Here is a 22885-nt window from a genome sequence, read left to right as displayed (position 1 = left end):
CTGGTGTAGGCGCCGATGACTGCAGCTGTCATTTTCTTTTCATTGAATTTCACTTTCGTTCCTTGGAAATCCCAGAAGGGGCGGTATAATGCTGGGGGTAACACTGGGCACATCGCTAGGCCCAGAGGGCGGGCTGTCATTGAACGTCAAAATTTGATTGGCTGATGATTCTGTCACTAATCCTCGTAACAAATTAGATGTGACGTCTTTCAACAAAAGGGTAGCACTATCTGTAGTGCTGGCAGCAGACATTTTTTATGTAGGATATTCCAGTTCAACCTCAACTAAACTAATCAGGCAATTTTGTGGACATTACACAAATGAAAATGATACCTAAATAATCAATAAAAACATTTTTCACACAATTTTAATTTTTATAGGGCCAGCAGAGAAGGCCCTGCTGCCCCTGACGGCCCACCACTGTGTGTTTCATATATCTCTGTCATCAGCTCCCATTAGGGTTTTTTTTCCCCCTGACACTCCTGAAATCACGGTACAATTCTTATCAATATTTGTCTACAATGAAAGATAAAAACGTGTTTGGAATAGTTTCCGCCCATTTTAGTTAATGTAAGTGGATTAACAGTACAGTGCATACTTTTAGGTTAAATTAATTAGCTTATTTCAATTCATCCATTAACAAATTGCCAGCAAAACGTTTACAAAGCTATAAAAATCACTCATCTACACATAATATGTCATTAAAATCCCAAACTTTCCTAAATAAGAGCTCAGATCTATAGCTAGCTTACCTCTTACAGTTAGCCTCTATAGTTAGCTCACGGTTTTGATGCTAACAGACTTTTCCCGATGACACTGAACCATTTCTGTAAAGTAAATATTCAACAGGTGTCAATTACATGTAAGAAAGTGTCAGGAACAGTTATATGTATTATTTGTGTAATTTTAGTAATTTAATTGAACTTACCTGAAAGCAGTAAAAACAACAGTGAGAGACGGAGTTTTTTTGCTTCTTGTCAGCTGAGTTGCCGTCCCGTTTCCATGGAAACTCCCTCCACTCCAGTTTAAATGTGCCTCAAATGTTCAACGCACCCATCAAACACATGAAAGTTACGCAGCGTTTACATAATACTAATAGTACATAAAATTAGAAAATTGTCCTGAAACTTGATAACATTGTTTATGTGGATAGTAGGCCTAAATTGAATGAGAATATGGGATCTATAATACAATATAATATAATATAATATAATAGCTTTAAAAATGGTAAACGTAGTGTAGAAACAAAATGCATTTCAAAAACACATTGATTAAAAATTCATATGAGGCATGAATATAGTTTCACAAATAGCCTATGTAAACATACACACACGCGCAGCGAGCATTATATATATTTTTTCAATATATTTTCAAAATATATTTCAATATACAGTATTTAACAGTGCTTCACATATATGTGAAAATATTACCTTTCCGTATGGGAGCCGTCATTGTTGCTAAGAGCCTGTGTACGGCATAATATGTGCATTATATGCATATGGCTGCGTTAGCGCTAACAGAGATGTGTAAGATGTGTGCATGTAGTTTACAGTTGCTTACTGAAGGCCCTGACTGAAACCCCACGGTACGCCACTGCCTTTTAACCATTGAAACTATCCAATCAAAAATGATGACTTGCTTTACCTCTGCTCCAATCTCTTAACTGAATGACCGCAAGGAAAAGTTTGCAAACACTTCTGAACCAAGATGAACTGTGTTGATTCAAAGACATATGGAACCTCTGGAAAAAGGGAAATTCATTTAAATTTAGAATATGACATATTTAAATGTAAAGTTACTGACCTCACTACTTCTATCTTCCACGGTACTAGAACAACATGTTTTTAATCCTGAAACCCTGAACTGCCTTTTCTGTCTGCCCTTAACATATTTCTTCACTCTAGAATGGAACAGATCAACAAAACCAAAGACTGAGTGTATTAGTAACCTATGTGTGATCAATTGAACATACAACATTTAAAAAAATCTCTCTATATCTGTAAAAAAACAAAAAACAAATTAAAGCTGCAAGCAGCGATAAACGGGCCCTCGCACCCTGACTCACCGCCAACGGTGGCTTTAGAAAGACAGGGAACGGTGAGCAATATGCATTTAAAAAGCCAAATATAGAGGAAAATGTTAAAGTCATTTGTATGTGCCAAACCTGCTGGTGGTGCTATGTCTATAACTTAACATTGGCCTGTAGATGTCTTCAGACCAGTACTTTTATCAAACATATGAAGTTTGGTGCAGATTGAACATGGTATGTTTGAGTTAGTGCAAAGCATGACGTATCACAATGGCATAATTTACAGTGTTGCTAAAAGTGCATCACTGTGTAAAACATGTCACTTCCTGTTGTCAGTAGATGGCGCTATCACTATAACCGAATGTGAGCATGTAGATGTCTTCGGGCCAGGACTGTAATCAAACATGTGAAGTTGGAGGCAGATTGGACATTGTATGCCTGAGTTACAACAACTTCCTGTTTGATGAAGTTAGTAGCATACTTTAGCACTTAGCTAAGTGTTGCTAACATGTTTGAGCATGTTACTAACATGTTTAGCACACAATGGCATATTTTACTGTGTTGCTAATAGTGCATCACAGTCTAAAACATGTCACTTCCTGTTGCCAGCAGGTGCCGCTATGACTATAACCAAATACGGGAATGTAGATGTGTTCAGGACAGGCCTCTTATCAAACTTGTTAAATTTGGGGCAGATTGGACACTGCATGCCTGAGTTACAGCAACTTCCTGTTTCACTGCATTAATAGCATGCTTTAACACTTAGCTAAGTGTTGCTAGCATGTTGTAGTATGTTCCTAGCATGTTACCAGCCTATTTAAAACTTGCAAATACTTTTTAATATGCTCCTAGGAGTCCATAACAGTGTTAAACATGTCACTTCCTGTTGCCAGCAGGTGGCGCTATGACTATATCTGAATATGAGCATGCAGATGTGTTCAGGACTGAACTCCTATGAAACGTGTGAAGTTTGGGGCAGATCGGACATTGCTTGCCTGAGTTACAGCAACTTCCTGTTTCATGGCGAAACATCAAACTTTGTCAGGCCCCCAGGGACACGCCCCCTTGACGAAAACTCTAGATCTTGGCAATTTAACATCGCAAAGGCCTTATGATTACACTCAGCAAATTTGAAGACGATCCGATTAAAACTGTAGGAGGAGTTCGTCAAAGTACGAAGCCTGGAAATTGCAAAAACTGCACAAAAATTGAACAGGAAATTCAAAATAACGTACTTCCTGTTGGGTTTTGGATTTTGTACCAAGAGACTTTTTTGTAGGTAATGGTGTGTTACACGTGTGTACCGATTTTCGTGCATGTACATAAAACGTAGCTCGAGGCACACTCTTTTGAAATTTTATAGGTGGCGCTATCGAGCCATTTTGCCACACCCACTTCTGAAACCCATATCAGATGTAAATTTTCGCCAGTTCTGACCCGTGTGCAAAGTTTCATGAGTTTTGGAGCATGTTTAGGCCCTCAAAAATGCGATTCACTTTGGAGAAGAAGAATAATAATAAACGGAGCAATTCCAAGAGGGTCCTCGCACCTCGGTGCTCGGGCCCTAATAATAATAAATGGAGCAATTCCAAGAGGGTCCTCGCACCTCGGTGCTCGGGCCCTAAAAAACACATTACGCTGTATTTACACATCACCTAACCACAACCTGTTAAGAACCATCAGAGAATCACATCACCTTAATTAAAAAGGGTCGAAGCCTAGAAGTGCATCTGAACAGTTAACAAGTGGTTACTTGCATTGGTTTTGTTGGTGCTGAGTAAAGTGCTCTGGTGCATGTATAAAGCATAGATTCCTGATGAATTCTTTTAGGCGTGAAAGCTTCGTCATTCCAGCCATGGGTTGATTGGTCCGAAGTGAATCGACAAAGTTACTGAACTTAAAACTGCCAGAGGAGCGGACTCCCCCCGGAAGGGGAGCCGCGAGATTTCCAAGGTGACAAGCGTGTCTCCAGGTCACCGAAAGTAAAGAGAAAAGCCCTTTTTTGGGTGTGGGAGAAGTTTTATCTGGTTTTCCTGTAACACCCATTTTTGTTAGTTTGACCAATAACAAGGCACATAGTTTCAGCGGGAAAGTGTTTATTTGTCCCACTTGACACCTCATTTGCATGTTTTATGACCGGTCTGAAGAATCGGTGTAGTTTTGCCCACAGTACAGTAAAAATAGCGTGATGCATTTCACGATCACATAGTGTATCATTGTTTGAGGAATAAAGAGCAGATCATTTGATACCAAGAAAGAAACATCTAGAAGATATTAAACCAGAGATACATTCATACACCTGAATATGAACATTTAGAGCTTAACTAATACAAATAACGAGTGGTAACTAGGCTCATATAATAAGGAAACAAACAAACAAACAACATATGCATATACCAGATACATTTGTAACTGATTAATTATAGTCTAAATAAAGAAAATGTCTCTATGTGTGTGTGCGTGTGCGTTTTTGTGACAAATCAGGACATGGATTTGTATAATGACAAGGGAATGACATACGTATTACAAGGAGAAGGTGAAAATCTGAAATAGCAAAGTTTCCTGTAAGGGGTAGGTTTAGGTGTAGGATTGGTGTAGGGCAATAGCACATACTGTTTGTACAGTATAAAAACCATTACGCCTATGGGATGTCCCCACTTTTCACAAAAACGAACGTGTGTGTGTGTGTGTGTGTGTGTGTGTGTGTGTGTGTGTGTGTGCATTGTAATCATGGAGGTGGTCCACTGGTCAGCCAGGCTGTTGGTGCCTGGTACAGAGGGTCATTTAGTTCTCTTTGGAATGTGTTTGAAGTCCGATCGAGAGAACAGAGAGTTGATCTGTGTAGCATCTTCTAGATAGTGGGGAACAACCATTGGCAATTTAGCACCCATATAAGGGTAGAATGTGGGGCCAGGTCTGTGAATTATATGCAAATGTCAAAAGGCTAAAAGGATCTCTTAGGACATAAAGTCCCAACGACCATCCATGATCATAAGCAGATGCTACACGTTCCTGCACCATTACACTGCACAGGTAGTTCTTAATCCGTTTTAAGCATGAAAAACTCCTTTCCACCCCTGCAGATGTAGCTCCAATGGTAGCACAAAGACAGAAAAGTTTAAAAAGTTCTGGAATTTGTAACGCTCTGACCCGGATAACTCGTTAAATCCATGAAATAAAAGAGATGGAAAACGACAAGTCCCACACATTTAATGGCTGGTCAACGACAACACGCTCCTCTCATAGATGAGAGATTAACCCTTTCTTGGCGTTACAAATAAAAGTAAAGACAAAATAATAACAAGAAGGCAGAGCGAACTTATCATCCATGTTGGTTCTCATTACACAGTCACGTAGTCCTTCTGCGTCATCACCACATAGTGCACGTTATAAGTGAAGTAATCAGTCTCTTAACGTGCATTGTAACTGCACTGTTGACCTTTTTTTAAGATCAAATTACTGTAATTAAAACTTGCCAAACCCCATTTTTGATTATTTGTCCTTATACCCCTCACTGAATAGAGTGTGTTATTGCAATTATATCCACTGGGTGGCACTGCAGCAAAAATATATTGTTGCCGAAAAGCCGCAACAAAACCAGGAATGTATTGATGTGACGCCTCCCTTATAAAACACTAGCTGCAAGTGACGTTAAAAGTTGAGATTAAATAAATAAATTTCACAAATTCGGATTTCATGTTCTAGACCTCCTAATGGTATATTTTGTTAAATGGCAGAAACGTAGTGATAAAATGTATCTCTGTTTTTACCTTAGAAAAAGTGCTCAACCGCTCGGTTGAGTTGCCCAGTTAGGGTAAAATGAACTGAACGCTAGCTATACTCAGCAACGCGATCATAACTCGGTATAGCACTGCACAAGATCATAGATGAAGTTATTCCTTTGTTTGAACAAAAACCAATGCTTTGTTACATATCACACCATATCATGTTAATAATTTGTTCTATATTTCTGTTGTATTGTTGAAGTTTTTTCCTAACAAATTGAAAATGAAAATTCAGCACAAATAATAAATCAAACTCTCAAAACAACTACCCAAATGATAAATCAAATGCTCAAACTATCAAATAATAAATCAAACTATCAAAATGGCTTCTCAAATGAGAAATCAAATGCGATTTCATTTCCTCATTCGGGGAAGCACTGTGTCAAAAATCAAATCATAAATCATTTGTATTTCAGATTTGCGTGCCCTATCCCAAGATGTGTTCTTGAGAAGGGTTAGTGAAAATGTTGTGGAGTCAACAGTGGAAAATCTTTTTGAGAGAATGGGGGAAATATCGGCCCTTACAGACACCGAGGTCAACAGCGTGGCGGTTGCAAACCTGAACGAGTTACTGAGGCAACTGCAGGTACAAAGAGTCAGGAGAAAGCCATTGCCAGGGCGACCAACTCAAAATATTCCTGCAGAGACCATCGAGGCATATTTAACGAGTGGTGTGAAGGCGGCAGAAATCGCAAGACTGTTTGGCATTTCGGAGATGACTATACCTCGTTGTATGTGTGAATATGGAATAAGGTAAGTCACATGAACCTTTTTTGTGTACTTTATTATCCATTTGTAGGTGCTGTGCAGTGAAACATTAGTTATTCTGAATTCGAAATCGCTCCCTATTCCCCTTATTTTTCAACGCTCAAAAAGTTGCCCTGTGTATCATCAGCCTTAATATATCATCCACTATAGGAATGCATAGGTCTGATCAGAGTTTTTCTGATGCAGTCTGGGCAGTTTGATGTAATTTAAAAGCCCTTAAGTTATTTGTCTAAGACTGAGTCTTTTACATACAGTCTTAAATTTGAATTTTAAAAATCTGCAGATACATGAACATCATTGTATTCTGATAGGTTTACATTTGTACCAACCAAATTTACTGTAGGAGATGCACTAGAACCTGACACCTTAGATTCCTTAAAGCAATTCACTGATTGCTCCACAGTATTAACACTTAGTGAAATCAACCCTAAGACTTGCTTACTTGTTGTTACTCTTTCTAAATAAATTTGGAACTATTTCATGTCTGTGGCTTGTAATGAATTGTGTGTTACTCTTTTAATAACCATACCTTTGTTTCCCCATTATTACAGAGTGTCTGACCTATATGCAAGATACAGGTGCATCTCAATAAATTAGAATGTCATGGAAAAGTTAATTTATTTCAGTAATTCAACTAAAATTGTGAAACTCGTGTATTAAATAAATTCAATGCATACAGACTGAAGTAGTTTAAGGGTGCTTTCACACCTGCCTCATTTAGTTCGGTTGAATCGCACTAGAGTTCGTTTTCCCTCTTGGTGCGGTTTGTTTGGGCAGGTGAGAATGCAGCAATCGCACTCGGGTGCGCACCAAAAGCAGACCAAACAAACCCTGGAGCAGTTCGTTTGTGGTGAGAACGCGATCCGACCTCAAACAGACCCAACTGCAAAAAGAACTGCGCATTTTTGGACTACACCAGCTGCCGTAGTCAGCTGCACTGTGCATTATGGGATGAGGAAGTGTTTGTTGACAGTTTGCAGTTTAGCATGGCAGGTCACGGACAAACTTGGGGTTGTGCGGAGCCTCATAGAAATTTGGTCTGATGACCATATCAAGTCCCAACTTTCGAAAACTCACAAGAACAGCGCAGTCTTCTCATTGTCACGTGACTGCATTTTGGTTCGTTTCAGCTGGTTCGGACCAGAGCAAACAGTGTGGTGTGAAAAGGAACCAAAACGGCTAAAAAAAGCTACAATGTATAATTTTTTGCCTTTGGTCCGGACCAAATGAACCAAACTACAGATGTGAAAGCACCCTAAGTCTTTGGTTCTTTTAATTGTGATGATTTTGGCTCACATTTAACAAAAACCCACCAATTCACTATCTCAGCAAATTAGAATATGGTGACATGCCAATCAGCTAATCAACTCAAAACACCTGCAAAGATTTCCTGATCCTTCAAAATGGTCTCTCAGTTTGGTTCACTAGGCTACACAATCATGGGGAAGACTGCTGATCTGACAGTTGTCCAGAAGACAATCATTGACACCCTTCACAAGGAGGGTAAGCAACAAACATTCATTGCCAAAGAAGCTGGCTGTTCACAGAGTGCTGTATCCAAGCATGTTAACAAAAAGTTGAGTGGAAGGAAAAAGTGTGGAAGAAAAAGATGCACAACCAACCGAGAGAACCACAGCCTTATGAGGATTGTCAAGCAAAATCGATTCAAGAATTTGGGTGAACTTCACAAGGAATGGACTGAGGCTGGGGTCAAGGCATCAAGAGCCACCACACACAGATGTGTCAAGGAATTTGGCTACAGTTGTCGTATTCCTCTTGTTAAGCCACTCCTGAACCACAGACAACGTCACAGGCGTCTTACCTGGGCTAAGGAGAAGAAGAACTGGACTGCTGCCCAGTGGTCCAAAGTCATCTTTTCAGATGAGAGTAAGTTTTGTATTTCATTTGGAAACCAAGGTCCTAGAGTCTGGAGGAAGGGTGGAGAAGCTCATAGCCCAAGTTGCTTGAAGTCCAGTGTTAAGTTTCCACAGTCTGTGATGATTTGGAGTGCAATGTCATCTGCTGGTGTTGGTCCATTGTGTTTTTTGAAAACCAAAGTCACTGCACCCGTTTACCAAGAAATTTTGGAGCACTTCATGCGTCCTTCTGCTGACCAGCTTTTTAAAGATGCTGATTTCATTTTTTCCAGCAGGATTTGGCACCTGCCCACACTGCCAAAAGCACCAGAAATTGGTTAAATGACCATGGTGTTGGTGTGCTTGACTGGCCAGCAAACTCACCAGACCTGAACCGCATAGAGAATCTATGGGGTATTGTCAAGAGGAAAATGAGAAACGAGACCAAAAAATGCAGATGAGCTGAAGGCCACTGTCAAAGAAACCTGGGCTTCCATACCACCTCAGCAGTGCCACAAACTGATCACCTCCATACCACACCGAACTAAAGCAAAAGGAGCCCCTACCAAGTATTGAGTACATATACAGTAAATTAACATACTTTCCAGAAGGCCAACAATTCACTAAAAATGTTTTTTTTATTGGTCTTATGAAGTATTCTAATTTGTTGAGATAGTGAATTGGTGGGTTTTTGTTAAATGTGAGCCAAAATCATCACAATTAAAAGAACCAAAGACTTAAACAACTTCAGTCTGTGTGCATTGAATTTATTTAATACACGAGTTTCACAATTTGAGTTGAATTACTGAAATAAATTTACTTTTCCACGACATTTTAATTTATTGAGATGCACCTGTATATATCAACCTAGTCTCATAAAAATACGTACCTCTGCACACTTTTTGTGCGACGCCGTTTTACGTACCTTGCTGCACGTTTCGCCGCAGTTTCAAATAGAAATGTCCACTGAGTGGTGCTAAAACACAGGTTCAATATGTGAACCTGGCACGTTTTTATTACGTAGATATTGGTACGTATTGCTGTTTTTTTATTACATTGCTTCAGGTACGTATTGCGGCGGTTCAGAATTCAAATATCTGGGGGACTGTCGCTAAAGGTTAATGCTCTATCGTGTTGGAAATATGCCCTACACCAAATCCAGCCCTAAACCTACCCGATAGTGTTGACAAATGCAAAACTGATATAAAAACATATTAGCTGATGCAACTGTGCCATTTGAACTTCCTTTTATGCAGATTTTAACTGCTTTGTCGAACCGTAGTTACACGGGATTCGAAGCGGTGCTTCTCGTCTCCTAAGTCCATCTCCGTACTCTGTGAGCTACCGAACAAACTTGTTAGCTATGAAAACCCATAGATATGAAGCTGGATGTGTGCGATGCCAATGTCCAAAAGCATCAGTTTTCAAATCTCCCAGCATATTAATATTGTTTTGAAATCATAGCATGATATTCTTCAAGTAACTGTGCGAAAATTACACTTTATTAAATCGCAACTCTGTAAATTTGTGTGAAAGTGTTCATTTATTTTGGAAACTGCAGTGATATGTACTTATTGGTACGTATTTCATGTCACGCTAAAAAGTGCACCCAGGTACGTAAATGCCACAAGACCAGGTAGGTGTGTGTATATATATATATATATATATATATATATATATATATATATATATATATATATATATATATGGGGCCCGCGGGTAATCCGCAGGTCAGGTGGGTCCTGTAATAAAAAAATACATTCTAATTAATTGCGGGTGGATGAGATAAATCATTAGTGATGCAAATATTCTCTAAAATATGAACATGTTTTAAATTTTCATCAGGCAGACAGACACGCAGATTTCATTTTTGTGTGTTCGCCTGTTTGGGAAGTTGCAGTGAGTTGCAGTTGCAGATACAGTGGCATTCCAGATAAAGTTTGAATGGAGTAAAGCCTGTGTTTATGCTATTAAGAAAGTGTAGACTATAAACTGGCCAAAGAATAACTTTTGTTTTTTAATTAAATGTTCATTTAAAAGCAGCCTATTATCATTGTATTAGCCTGTTACTGTTACTCCTTACGGCTCCAACGACGTGAGACAACGCGGTGCCAAATCACATCAGGAGCAAAGCAACTGGATTCGCGAAACCACGAGATTCTGGGATGCTTCTGAAACGTGCCGTGGTGTGGCTGGTATAACATATACATATATATATATATATGGGTATAAACCTATACAGTCTATGGTATAAACACGAGCATTGACTTGACTAGAGCGACCGTGATCAGCTCCTGTGGCCGCGTCGGAGCCGTAATGTGTGGCAGACGTGATGCGCAGATCAGCTTTCACATCCATGAATCTGCTGTTAAAAATGAACCATCCATTCATCATATCATCGTGCAAAAATACTGTAATGTGACGATCGGGTGCGGGTCGGGTCGGTTATCTAAGGGTGCTTTCACACCTGCCTCATTTAGTTCGGTTGAATCGTACTAGAGTTAGTTTTCCCTCTTGGTACGGTTCGTTTGGGCAGGTGAGAATGCAGCGGGTGCGCACCAAAAGCGGACGAAACAAATGAACTCTGGTACGGTTCGTTTAAGGTGTGAATATGAACCGGCCTTGATCCGATCCAATTTCAGAAAGCACGCTCAGAAAACACACAGCTCGCGCATATAGTGCTGTTGTTTGCATTTCAATCGCTTAAATCACTTGTTTTCAAACCGCAATGCTTAAAACGCGTGCCAATTATGAGTTTTCATGACCATAGTGCCCACAGCAACGTGACATGAGCGCACTAAATAGGCTAGCTTGCCGCAAAGCCCCAGCAAAAGTTACAATGAATGTGTCTGGGGGAAATAGTAAGGAGATATTTGAATTATTTATTAATGAACTAGTGTTTTCTGAGTCAGTGTCTGAGTAAGTTAAAAATCCTGACTCGCCATCTCCTCATTGGACGCGCCTTTAGAAAGAAATGCATCTTTACGGATTATAATGAAAGAGTTTTTGTTTTGGATATGATTTATTTCGTTTTGTAGTAATTCAAAGCTTTCTATAGATATATTCATCATGTCTGTAAGTTACAGTTTTTGCATTTTTACATTTTTGACAGGAAGCGCATCCTATTAGTTTTCTTAATTTTAGAAAAGCACATTTTCTTGATATTGTGTGTGCACACAAATAAAAATATACCCTTTACAGTTCCGAACGATGTATTATTAGTACCTTTATGAGCAACAATTACGGCGTATTTGTATGATGTTCTGAAGCGCGCTTCAGCTTCCACTCTCCGCACAAACGATATGATATGCGCCTAGTGCACATTTATTTAGGTTAAATGTTTAAACTAACATTTTGATATGCTTTGAGTATTTCATATCTATAGATTTTATTTTTGGCAAGTCGTAATTACAACATTGTATGACATTGTCTCATATATGATGCTCATAAGTTTCTTCATATTGCGTTTTTATCTCATGACAGCAAATCAGTAAAAGAAAAAAAATTGCACTACGAAAGATCTCCATGATTAGCCTGTTTTTGCACTTCATGTTTTTCCCTGCTTGAGAATTTCTGTCCAATGAAAGGATGACCTTAGCACACGTGGGGTTTTGTTTACAACTTCTAGTTCACTTGCAAAAAGGGCAGTGTGAAAGCGAACCGCACCAAAAAACAACAAAAACTTCTATTTGGTCCGGACCAAAGCAAGTGAACTATCGGACTTTCTTGGTGTGAATACACCCTAAATCAGAGAAAAATACAGGTGCGGGTGGGTGGCAGGCGGCTAATTTATTTGATGCAGCGGATTCGGGTGACGTTTGCGCTCATCCGCGCATCTCTAATATACACACATTTATTTATTTATTTATTTATTATATTGGCCACCACTGTATAATATAAAATTTATACATGCCTATTCAATGGACCTAATACTAGGCTGCTACACTTTTTAATTTAGGTAAAAGCTATGACCAATGCTGAACGTCAGAAAGCTTTCAGAGAAAGACACAAAAGTGATGAACACTACAAAGAGAAAGAGAGTAGAAGAAAGAGAGAGGAAAGGGCCAGAAAGAAAGTGTGCACTCTTGCAAAAGAGAGACAGAGGAAAAGGAGACTCCGTCTTAAATGTCAAACTTTAAATGTACAAGTGTCTCCTGTCCTAGCATACAAGAGTAAGCAGTCTCTTTGGAGGGCAGTCAAACGAGTCATTACTTCTCTTCCTCAAAGTCCAAACAAAAAAAAGGCAGTGCTAAAAAAGGTTGTTGATGCAGTTGGATTCGTTGAGCACAGTGAAATGAAACAAGTAGACCTATCAGTTACAACAGACCACGTTAAAGAAAAGGTCAAGCAGTTTTATGTGTGGGATGACATCTCACGACAGGCACCTGGGAGGAAAGATTCTGTTGTCATAAAAGAAGATGGAGTTAAGAAGACATACCAAAAGAGGCACTTAACTCTGTCCGTTTTAGAGGTATATCGAGCCTTCCAGAAAGAAAACCCAGAGATTAAAATCTCTGCACTGCATCCAGGGGAGGTCTTCACAAAGGCAGAAACTCCTCGTAATCTTTGTCTCTGTAAATACCACGAGAATACACAAATGCTTCTTGAGAGTGTACATAAACACATCCCACAACATGCCTTCGAAAGCATATCAGCATTTATCAAGGCTCTAGTCTGCAGTCCTGATTCTCCAGAGTGTATGTTAATAAACAACAACAACAGCCATAATAAAAGTTGCGAAGCAATTCAGTCAAAAGTACACAGGCAGCGCTCTGATATACAGCATTGAAGTTACAGAAACATGATGAGATTTTGCCAAATCTATTTGCTCTGCAACAAATAATAGATATATGAGACCAAAGATTGCCCGTTAGATTTACCCCAAATTACCGTATTGACCCGAATATAAGACAATGATTTTTTCTTGGAAATACATATGAAAAAACGCGGTCGTCTTATATTCGGGGTCTAGACTTTGACATGTCAGTTATACACCCACAACAATAGGTGGCGCCAAAACGCATAAAACGAGTGTGCCGTGAAATATGTAATGTAATGTGTGTTGTAAAGATCGCGAGTGAAAACAAAAGAAAAAGAAAAGCTTACAGCGGCACGAGTCGTGACTGTCATGTTAGCCTGATGGGACCAAACTTGCTCTGTAAGTGATTTTAAAACATAAGACAATACCCAGATTTGAAGACTACAATAAGATTTCACTTCTACTGTTAATAAAATTTTGGTAGGCTACTATGAGATGGATAGCCTAAATGTTATATAATTCAGATGGGCTACCTGTTATTTCAATGGTATATCAAAAAGTGTATATTTTTCAATGTCATTGTTGGTACATTTTACCAGTATTTACCATACTTTCAAAACAAAAATTAAAATAGAAAAATATGCAATTTGAAAATACCGTAATTTAAGAAAAAATGTTTTACAGAGAGAGAGAGAGAAAAAAAAGAAAAAGAAAACAAGATTTGGTTTTCAAAAAGCCTTTTTCCAAAAGGTACATCTGGAAAAAGGGGGGGTCATCTTATAATCAGGGTCGTCTTATATTCGGGACAATACGGTAATTATATCTCATGTTTAGTCACTACAGAGACATCAGAGCCAGCAGTAAATTCCCAGAGATCTGGCTGAGGTCAGGTTCATGAGCGCTGAACAGCCGCTGACAATCACAAAAAAAAAAAATAAATAAAATAAATAAATAATATATATATATCAGTGGGGATTTCTTTAAGACTGCAAGGGAAGCTCGGCTTCCCCTATAATGTCAAAAAATGAATGGTCAAATATGTACTGTTGAGTTAACATTTTATTGACTAAAAATGTGTTAGAACACGTTCATCTCGAAGACGAGTTCGTTCAGAATCAGCTACATATAGCAGGTCGGCTGACTCGATTTCCTTCTCATACATTCCCATAGCGTCACAGTGTATTTCCATGTTGAAGCCGAGCGTCCATTGACTTCAATGGGCCTGCTTTGAACAGTTTTTTTCAGTGCTTCGAAACTAGATGGTCATTGGATAAATGCTGCGATTATGTCCCGCCCACAGACGCTCAGCGTCTCTGGGGGTGAATGGAGGAGTGGGCTGGCCTGGACACCGGGCTTCTGAGTGATGATTGGAGGGTTTGTCGAAAGACTGCATCTCCTTTTGATTGACAGCGATTTTGTACTATAAAAAGTCGCTGACGCTGAAGCTATTCGAGCTCAGTCCCATACAACCCTCTACAATGCGAGTAAATCACTCGCATATGTGACTAAATTTCACACTGGGCGACTAAATGATGTCTAATATTAGCCACTGGCTAATAAATTCTTAGATTTCACTCGCCAGTGTGTGAGTTGGAGGCTAAGTATATAAGTTTAGCAGAGATATATTTTAACTCGCCGAACACTCTGGCTGAGCGCTTCAGAGTTTCACTCTCAGTCAAGCGATCTGTGCTTTTTTTCCCCCTTCAGTTCATCTGAATGAATGCGCAGCGCACTTGTATTTGACGTACCGAAAACTCTAGTGTGAAGGCGCACGACTCTCCGTCGTCCACGTAAAGAAAGGAAGAGCGAGAGAGTCTTTTACATAACATGCAGAATTGACGCGATACATGTAAAACGCATCTCTCACAGACTGACAAGGGAGTATACTTTAAAGGCTTGCGCACTCAACTGTTTGCGAAATGGAGCTTTGTGCTGGTGTATCCTACCCCTCTCATTCGGCACAAATCCAAATATTCCATAATATTTCCATATTTGCGATGTAACGTGTCTGAATGTGAAACTATTATTAATTATGTAAATGATAGGCTTTGTACTTCAGTCCAACGGTGACACAGAGGCGGGCGCGCTAATGTTTGGCTCACTGTATTTTATTTTGATAAAGTACCAAAGTTAGAAATGCTGGAAATGGTGTGTTGTGTGTGTGTGTGTGTGTGTGTGTGTGTGTGTGTGCGTGCTCCGGTGCGATCACTTCAACTGTTTCCTTATACCAGCAGAATCAACTTTAAACACTTATTGTCTTATTAATAATCACTGTATAAAGGTCTGCTTTTATTTGTGTACACTCACAATAAAAACAAAACAGATTTTATATAACATGTAAAAAATTGTAATTTGCACTACTGTCTGTTCAAAATAAACTGAGCATAGTAGATTTCTTTTTTTTACCTGTTGTACCGAAATCGTATCGAACTGTGACCCCTGAACCGAGGTACGTACCGAACCGTGACATCTGTGTACCGTGCCACCCTAATATATATATATATATATATATATATATATATTCCATCTGAATTTAAAAATAGTAATTTTCTGTATTTCATAATAAACTAAATAAACTAAACTTAAACAAGTAGCCCACTCAAGACTGTGTTAGTGATACAGAAAACAGTTCCGAGTTATAGATTTTCACAAATGGGTATAAAAGTTGGGGCCTTTTCTGTGTGAACTACTGTTATTCATATGCAATAACAGGATGTGTGGTTTATCGCACTGTCACTGTGGGTACAGCACAAACGTTTCTCGTGCACGCCCAGTCTAGCACACTTTCAGTAAGATGCTAATGGTGAGATTTGTTCATGGATGTGGCCAAACATCTCTATGAAGTGCGTCTTTCATCTTATGTGTGAAAATGAATTTTCGCTTACAATGGCAGCGTGTCCACCAAAGCGTCCCCCACCCTTCCCCTGAGGCTAGTGTTTCAGTGGGAAGCATGTAATCGCATGTAGTCGTGTAGGCCTTTCAACAGAGCGCTTGCCATTTTCAGCTGGCTAAAAAGACTTTGGTGGACACACAGCCTTCTTGATCTTTTCTATGTAAAGTTATATCTAATTTTAAAGCTTTGTTGCAGTAAAAATTATTTAAACAGCTTTGTGACTCAAATAATACAGAAGTTTAAACATGAGAAGGTTACACAGGTAGTCCAGCTCCTCCAGGCTGGTACATTCATACGTGCCCTCGCAAGGAGGTTTGGTGTATCTCCCAGCACAATCTCAACAGCATGGAGAAGGCCTTTTGGGGCCTTTTCTGTGTGAACTACTGTTATTCATATGCAATAACAGGATGTGTGGTTTATCGCACTGTCACTGTGGGTACAGCACAAACGTTTCTCGTGCACGCCCAGTCTAGCACACTTTCAGTAAGATGCTAATGGTGAGATTTGTTCATGGATGTGGCCAAACATCTCTATGAAGTGCGTCTTTCATCTTATGTGTGAAAATAAATTTTCGCTTACAATGGCAGCAAATGGCTGCGTGTCCACCAAAGCGACACACTTCGCTTTTTATAGTGAAGCGAAGTTTAAATACCTTATTCATTCATTCACGCTGCAAAATTGCTTTACTTACTGAGTATTTTTGTCTTATTTCAAGTTCATATATCTAAAAATTCTTAATATGCATTTTATAGATGAAAAATGTTCCACATTTAGTCTAGTTTCCTGGGGGATTTTCCTTTTAAGTGCATTTTACGTAAACAAGTAAAATTATCCGCCATAGGGTAAGAAAAATAATCTTAATGCAAACGGAAACAAGAATATTTTTCATTTCTTACCCCATTGGCAGATAATTAGCAAAATAAGAAAAATGCACTTTAAAACATTGGAGATGCAGAGCACATTATAAGTCCGCTGTATGCAGGTTTTAAGGAAAGTGTGCATCCCTCTCACACTCATTCTGATACTTTTTTCCTGGGCACAAATCCGTCAAAGAGGAGTTTCACAGGACTGTAAGTCAGTGGTGTAAAAATCGGTTTAAATCTAATCTCTTTTCATCTAATCTGATAAATGACGTTCATTTGATAACATCTTGCTGCAACCTCTGAAAGTAACCCAATAATCATAATTTCCTTCAGGATTTCCAGTGTGGTTGGATGCATTGATGACAAGCATATCATCATCTTACCTTCTGAAAATGAATCAGATTAGCCTACTGCATGAAATGGAAGGATGCCAGATGCAAGGGTAGTATGAGATATATGCCGTAACCACCACCACAGCTGTTAAATAAGCACAAATTATTCACAATTGATTTGGTCATCTTTATTCCCTACAAATACAAAAGCAACAGTTATTATTTTTCCTTTTGGGTTTTAAAATTCTTCCAATACTTGACCATCTCCTCTTCATCTGTCAGTGCTGCTGTTCTCCCTCTGCCTTCTTGCTGTCGACAAGTCAGTATTAATTTTATTACTCTAATTAAGAAATGTAACAGGTTGGATTAGAGAATATTTAATTATGTGAAAAGAGTGTTTTAGACTATGTGGGAAAAGCTGCAGCGCATTGAACTACACGAATGATATTTAATGTCAAATGTTTGTAAAGTCATTTAGCCCACACCCATGAAGCTTTCATGCTTAAAGACTTACCTTGATTGAATTGTGTTTTTATACTTCATTTTTAGCTGCTACAACGTGTAACGTGTCTGCCTGTCCATGTCCCCGTTTTCCTTATTTGGTTAAGTTCCGTTTCTTGTTAATTAATTATCAGTCATTGTCTCCACCTGAGTTTGATTACGTTGTTTGCTCTTTTGTTCCTATTCCTTTATAAGCTTTCAGTTCTCCAGTGTATTTTGTCCGTTCTACTTTGTTTATTAAAGGGTATAGTGTGTTGAAGCCGTTTGTTCTCCCGTCTCTCTATTATATTATTTTTATGTTTACTACAACCACGCAACCCGTGACACAACGTTCTTGTTTATTTTTTCTATCTTTTTTCTTTCTTTCTTTTTGGCCATGGGATACCATTAAAATTAATATTAGTTTCATAAAAATTTACAATCATTTACAGTTTTCACCTCTGATATTATAACAGTTATTAAGTTATTGACAGTTACTAAGAATTAAAGTTACGCATTGACGGAAGTACGTGTGCTGACGTCTTTTTGGTGGGAGCTGTTGCCATGGTGAATAGTAATTTCGGCGCTCCGCTGATCATGACTTTTCAATCAGAGTTGATTGAACTAACTCAGTTCAGCTGTTCTGTAACTGAAAACGCAGAGTTTCCCATCTCAGAGTAAGTCAACTCTGAGTTCGTTGAACCTCCTTACTGAAATGGGCCCCAGGAGTTGGGCTGTTACACAAGGAGAGCTGAAGTATTAGAGTATGAAGTATAAGTTTGATTGAAGTAGAAAGATGCACACCACATCGCGATACTCAAGAATAAATAATTCTCTACACTTCCGTATATCCCAGTAATTCCTTCATGTTTCCACATTGCTTAATTAATCTGAAACATGTTCTTCTTGATGACACAACCACTTCCTGTACCTTTCCTTTTGAGACGTGCAGTGCCGACACCTTTAAATGATGAGGCAGAACCACAGACAACACAACCCACAAGAGTAAGTCTAAAACATGCATTAACTTTAAATTAAATATTTTTTTAATAAATCATTGAAATACGTAAAGATGTCTAATAATAAGTTGCAAGTAATGACATCTTTGTAATAATTAGAATGTTATTGAATTGTTTGTTTTTATCAATTTCTGTCATTTTGTTCATTGCAGAACACATCACCATTTAAAAATCTTTTCATCAGGATCTTGAGCATCGAGATACAAATACTTCCACAGAGCATAAAGATACCAAAACATCTTCTATAGTCAAACAAGCTGATTTGTGAAGTCTCAGAAGATGAAATTTCCATCTGTATTTAAGAGCAAACTGGCTAAAACGACTTTTTTCAGATCTGTTCCAGGAAACCTTTTGTTGATTCCACTGGACATTTTGGCTGATTTCAAATTTTCATGTCCATGCAATCATTCCTGGAATATAGGAATAACAGTCCTTGTCTTCATTGCACCTGCTCTTCTTGTTTTTGCTTTAACACTTCTCGGTTTACTTAAACCTAAAGAAAAGCAAGAAATGGGAAATAATCAAGGAAACCAAGAAAGAGCAAGGGGAGATGACAATGCAGAAGAAAAAGTAAATAAATGGGTATATGTTTTAATTAGTTTATGTACAATTTTTATGTGGGTAATTCTGTTACTTATAGATGGGGATTATGTTGCCTGTAGTAACACAAATTGGGAAGGACAGTATACTTATGATGACAAACTACAAAGAAAATGGTGCAAACCTACTGAATTGATGCTTGGAGAATATGAAACTGAACTACAAAACCAGATTCTCTTGTATATCAGATACTCACAGGTAAGTCACAGACTATACCTTCAAATAATAGAGTTGTATTTGTTAAAAATTAAGTGATTTTAATAAAGATAAATATAGCTACTGTACTTTATTTTGAAAGGAAAGGTGTTCAGAATAAGACTGTTGCAAATTCACAATTTAACTCTCAGACTGACAGATTTACACTTCAGACCACCTCAAGGATGCAGTATTTAGATTTTAAAGTATAATGTTCACAGCATACATGAATCACCAAAGCTGTGCTGTTTAAACTTAATAATATAAACTTAACATCTCTAACATCTTTTTTCTTTCTTTTTTTTTTTACCCTCAGCTTGCTGGTTATATTATCCTTTTTGTCTTAAGCATTATTTTAATGGTTGTGGCTTGTATCTACTGCAATAATGTAAAGCAAACGAGGAATAGTCTGTCGGAGGAAGAAAACGGGCTGCGTCCAAATCACTGAAAGAAGAAGAAAGTCCACATTATGGTGACTGATTCGAGTGACTGAGGTTTACAAAGAAAGCAAAAGCTCTTTTTTTCCTTCATACAGTATTTTGGTATTTTTCATTATAACATAGTTTTACTATAGTTTTTCCCCCTGCAAAATCCTGTTGGAGATAGATCAATAGAGGGTTGTAGCTTTATTTTAAATCAGTTTCAACTGATAAACTTTATGCTGTATAATCTGACGCAAAATTTTCTTTTTTGACAGAAGATTCTTTTGTTCACCAAAGCTGTATTTAAAAACAACAACAAAGTTACAAAGAGTAATACTACGATATAATATTACAATTTAAAATAACTTTCCTATTTTAATATATTTGTGTTATTAATATATTTATATTATGTGATATATACGTGATTGAAGTAAAGTTCAGTGATACTGATTATGTAGTACGAACCCCTGAATGAAAGGAAAGGCTCACAAATGCTAAAACTGTATGTCTCTCGTCCTAAATCTAAAGACTCTGCCAGGTCTCCAGTGTATGTGTAACAAAAACTAATGTGTTGGCCACTCATTTGCCAAAGCTTTAATTTGCAATAATAATAATAATAATAATAATAATATTGCAGATTCTTTGTCACATGTAAACTTGTAACCATGTTTACTCTTATTTGTGGAGGTGTTATGACCCTATGGTTTGTTCGGTTATTTCTCTGTTGTGATGGGGTTGTCTGTGTCTGTAGTCTGTATAGGAAGCATCATCTGATTGGCTCCTGCAGGCTGATTGTTGCTGTCTCCTGATAGGTACACAACAATTTAAAATCACATGTATTTGACCCCTTTGCCTGTTTGACAATGATTTTTGGATTGCACTCTAAATTTGTTTGCTTGGCTCTGTAAATAGTTTGTTTGTAAATATAGATAATTGGAATATTAAGGGGTGTTGCGCCATTTTTGTTTGTGAACTTTTTATCTCTGTTTTTGGATTAGGTAGTTATGTCAGTGAATTGTATTTTATTTTCTTTGGTAAGGTAAGGTAGGGGTTTAAAAACTAAGAACGTTTTGTTTGTTATTTTGGGCTTGTCAGCTCCCAAACCAAAACTGTCATTGTTTTGCAAATCTTTGTCCATGCAAGTCCTTTCATGTTTCACCTTTTCCCTAGACAGGACATAATATGAGTTTAACCCTTTAACGTGCATTGTAACCGCACGGTTGACCTTTTTTTGCGATCAAATTACTGTAATTAAAACTCGCCAAACCCCATTTTTGCCTGTTTGTCTTTATACCCTTCATTGAATAGAGTGTGTTATTGCAATTATATCCACTGGGTGGCACTGCAGCAAAAATATATTGTTGCCGAAAAGCCGCAACAAAACCAGGAATGTATTGATGTGACGCCTCCCTTCTAACACTAGCTGCAAGTGACGTTAAAAGTTGAGATTAAAAAAAAGAAAGAATCTGATTTCATGTTCTAGACCTCCTAACGGTATATTTTGTTAAATGGCAGAAACGTGGTGATAAAATGTATCTCTGTTTTTACCTTAGAAAAAGTGCTCAACCGCTCGGTTGAGTTGCCCAGTCAGGGTAAAATGAACTGAACGCTAGCTATACTCAGCAACGCGATCATAACTCGGTATAGCACTGCACAAGATCATAGATGAAGTTATTCCTTTGTTTGAACAAAAACCAATGCTTTGTTACATAAAACAAATTATTAAAATGATATGGTGTGATATTATATTTCTGTAATACTGACTATACACACATCTATATATATTGACTATATGCCTTTTACCTTACATTTTATCCAGACTGTCATTAATCTATTATTTATTATTTTTATTATTTGTAATGCAATTTAATAATTATTTTGTTTGTTTTTATTTTCATTATTTTGTTTTGATATGTTTGTTTATTTACTTTAAATTATTAGATTTCTATTACATTTAATGTTGATTTTTTTTTTTACAGTGGATTGTTGTGTTATAATAAGAACAGATTTTTTTATATATATAATCATGGGTAAATCATGGGTATTGTTAACATTCTACTGTCTAATGTTTTTATGCACAAAAACCTTAAACTTCAGTTGCACAAATGAAAAATTCCATTAATACATTATACTTTTTAGTTCATGCCGAGATTACCCTAAATGGGCAAGTCAACCGGCTGGTCACTGTGGTGTCAGGAACACAATTTTAACAATAAATAATTTTTGGCAAATGTATTTCTTAGTGTGACTGTTAAAGGGTTAAAGCCAAAAGTAAATAAATAAATAAATAAATGTTCAAATAATACTTTCAGATTGTCAAAGCAACATCCGCTCTGCTTTCCAAAATACTACACATATGAACCAATTGATCAAACACGGCCATCGGGTGTGCAGACACTTAGATGTTTAACTGTAAACTCAACAAAACTGAAAGGCAGTATTGCACTAAGAGGAAGAGGAATAGGGAGAAACATCTTTAGCCGCAGAGCTATTTTGAATGTCCCGGGCCAACGTGGTGGTAACATCACAATATATGCAGCAATCATGCAGAATGGGGTCCTTCACCAGCATGCCAAAATAGGTCCTTACAACATAGACCACATGCTCACATTTTTAGAGAGAAAGGCTGCGTCCGAAACCGCCTATTTCTCTACTATATAGTAGGGGAAAAGCAGTAGGCGAGTGAATAAGTATGTCCGAAACCTCAGTATTCATAAAAGAATAGCCGAGAATTACCTGGGTGACGTACTAATTCTCGCGAGATTCAGACGTGTGTCTACTTAAAGTGCGTCCGAATATCCCTACTTAAAAAAAAAAAAAAAAAAAAAAAGAGTATGTGAAGAAAGAAGTATGTCCGAAACCTCAGTATTCATAAAAGAGTAGT

General features: G+C 37.8%; 1 long non-coding RNA gene across 1 annotated transcript; it reads left to right on the top strand.

The window, feature by feature from the left end:
• Positions 1 to 17119: 17119 nt before the first annotated feature.
• Positions 17120 to 21272, top strand: LOC131539454 (uncharacterized). Its single transcript, XR_009270855.1, has 3 exons — positions 17120 to 18770; positions 18937 to 19582; positions 19896 to 21272. It is a non-coding gene; the product is annotated as an uncharacterized LOC131539454 (long non-coding RNA).
• The last annotated feature ends 1613 nt before the right edge of the window (positions 21273 to 22885 follow it).

This window comes from Onychostoma macrolepis, chromosome 04 (genome assembly GCF_012432095.1).
Source record: "Onychostoma macrolepis isolate SWU-2019 chromosome 04, ASM1243209v1, whole genome shotgun sequence".
Lineage (NCBI taxonomy): Eukaryota > Metazoa > Chordata > Actinopteri > Cypriniformes > Cyprinidae > Onychostoma > Onychostoma macrolepis.
This window is presented reverse-complemented; position numbering and strand designations above follow the sequence as displayed.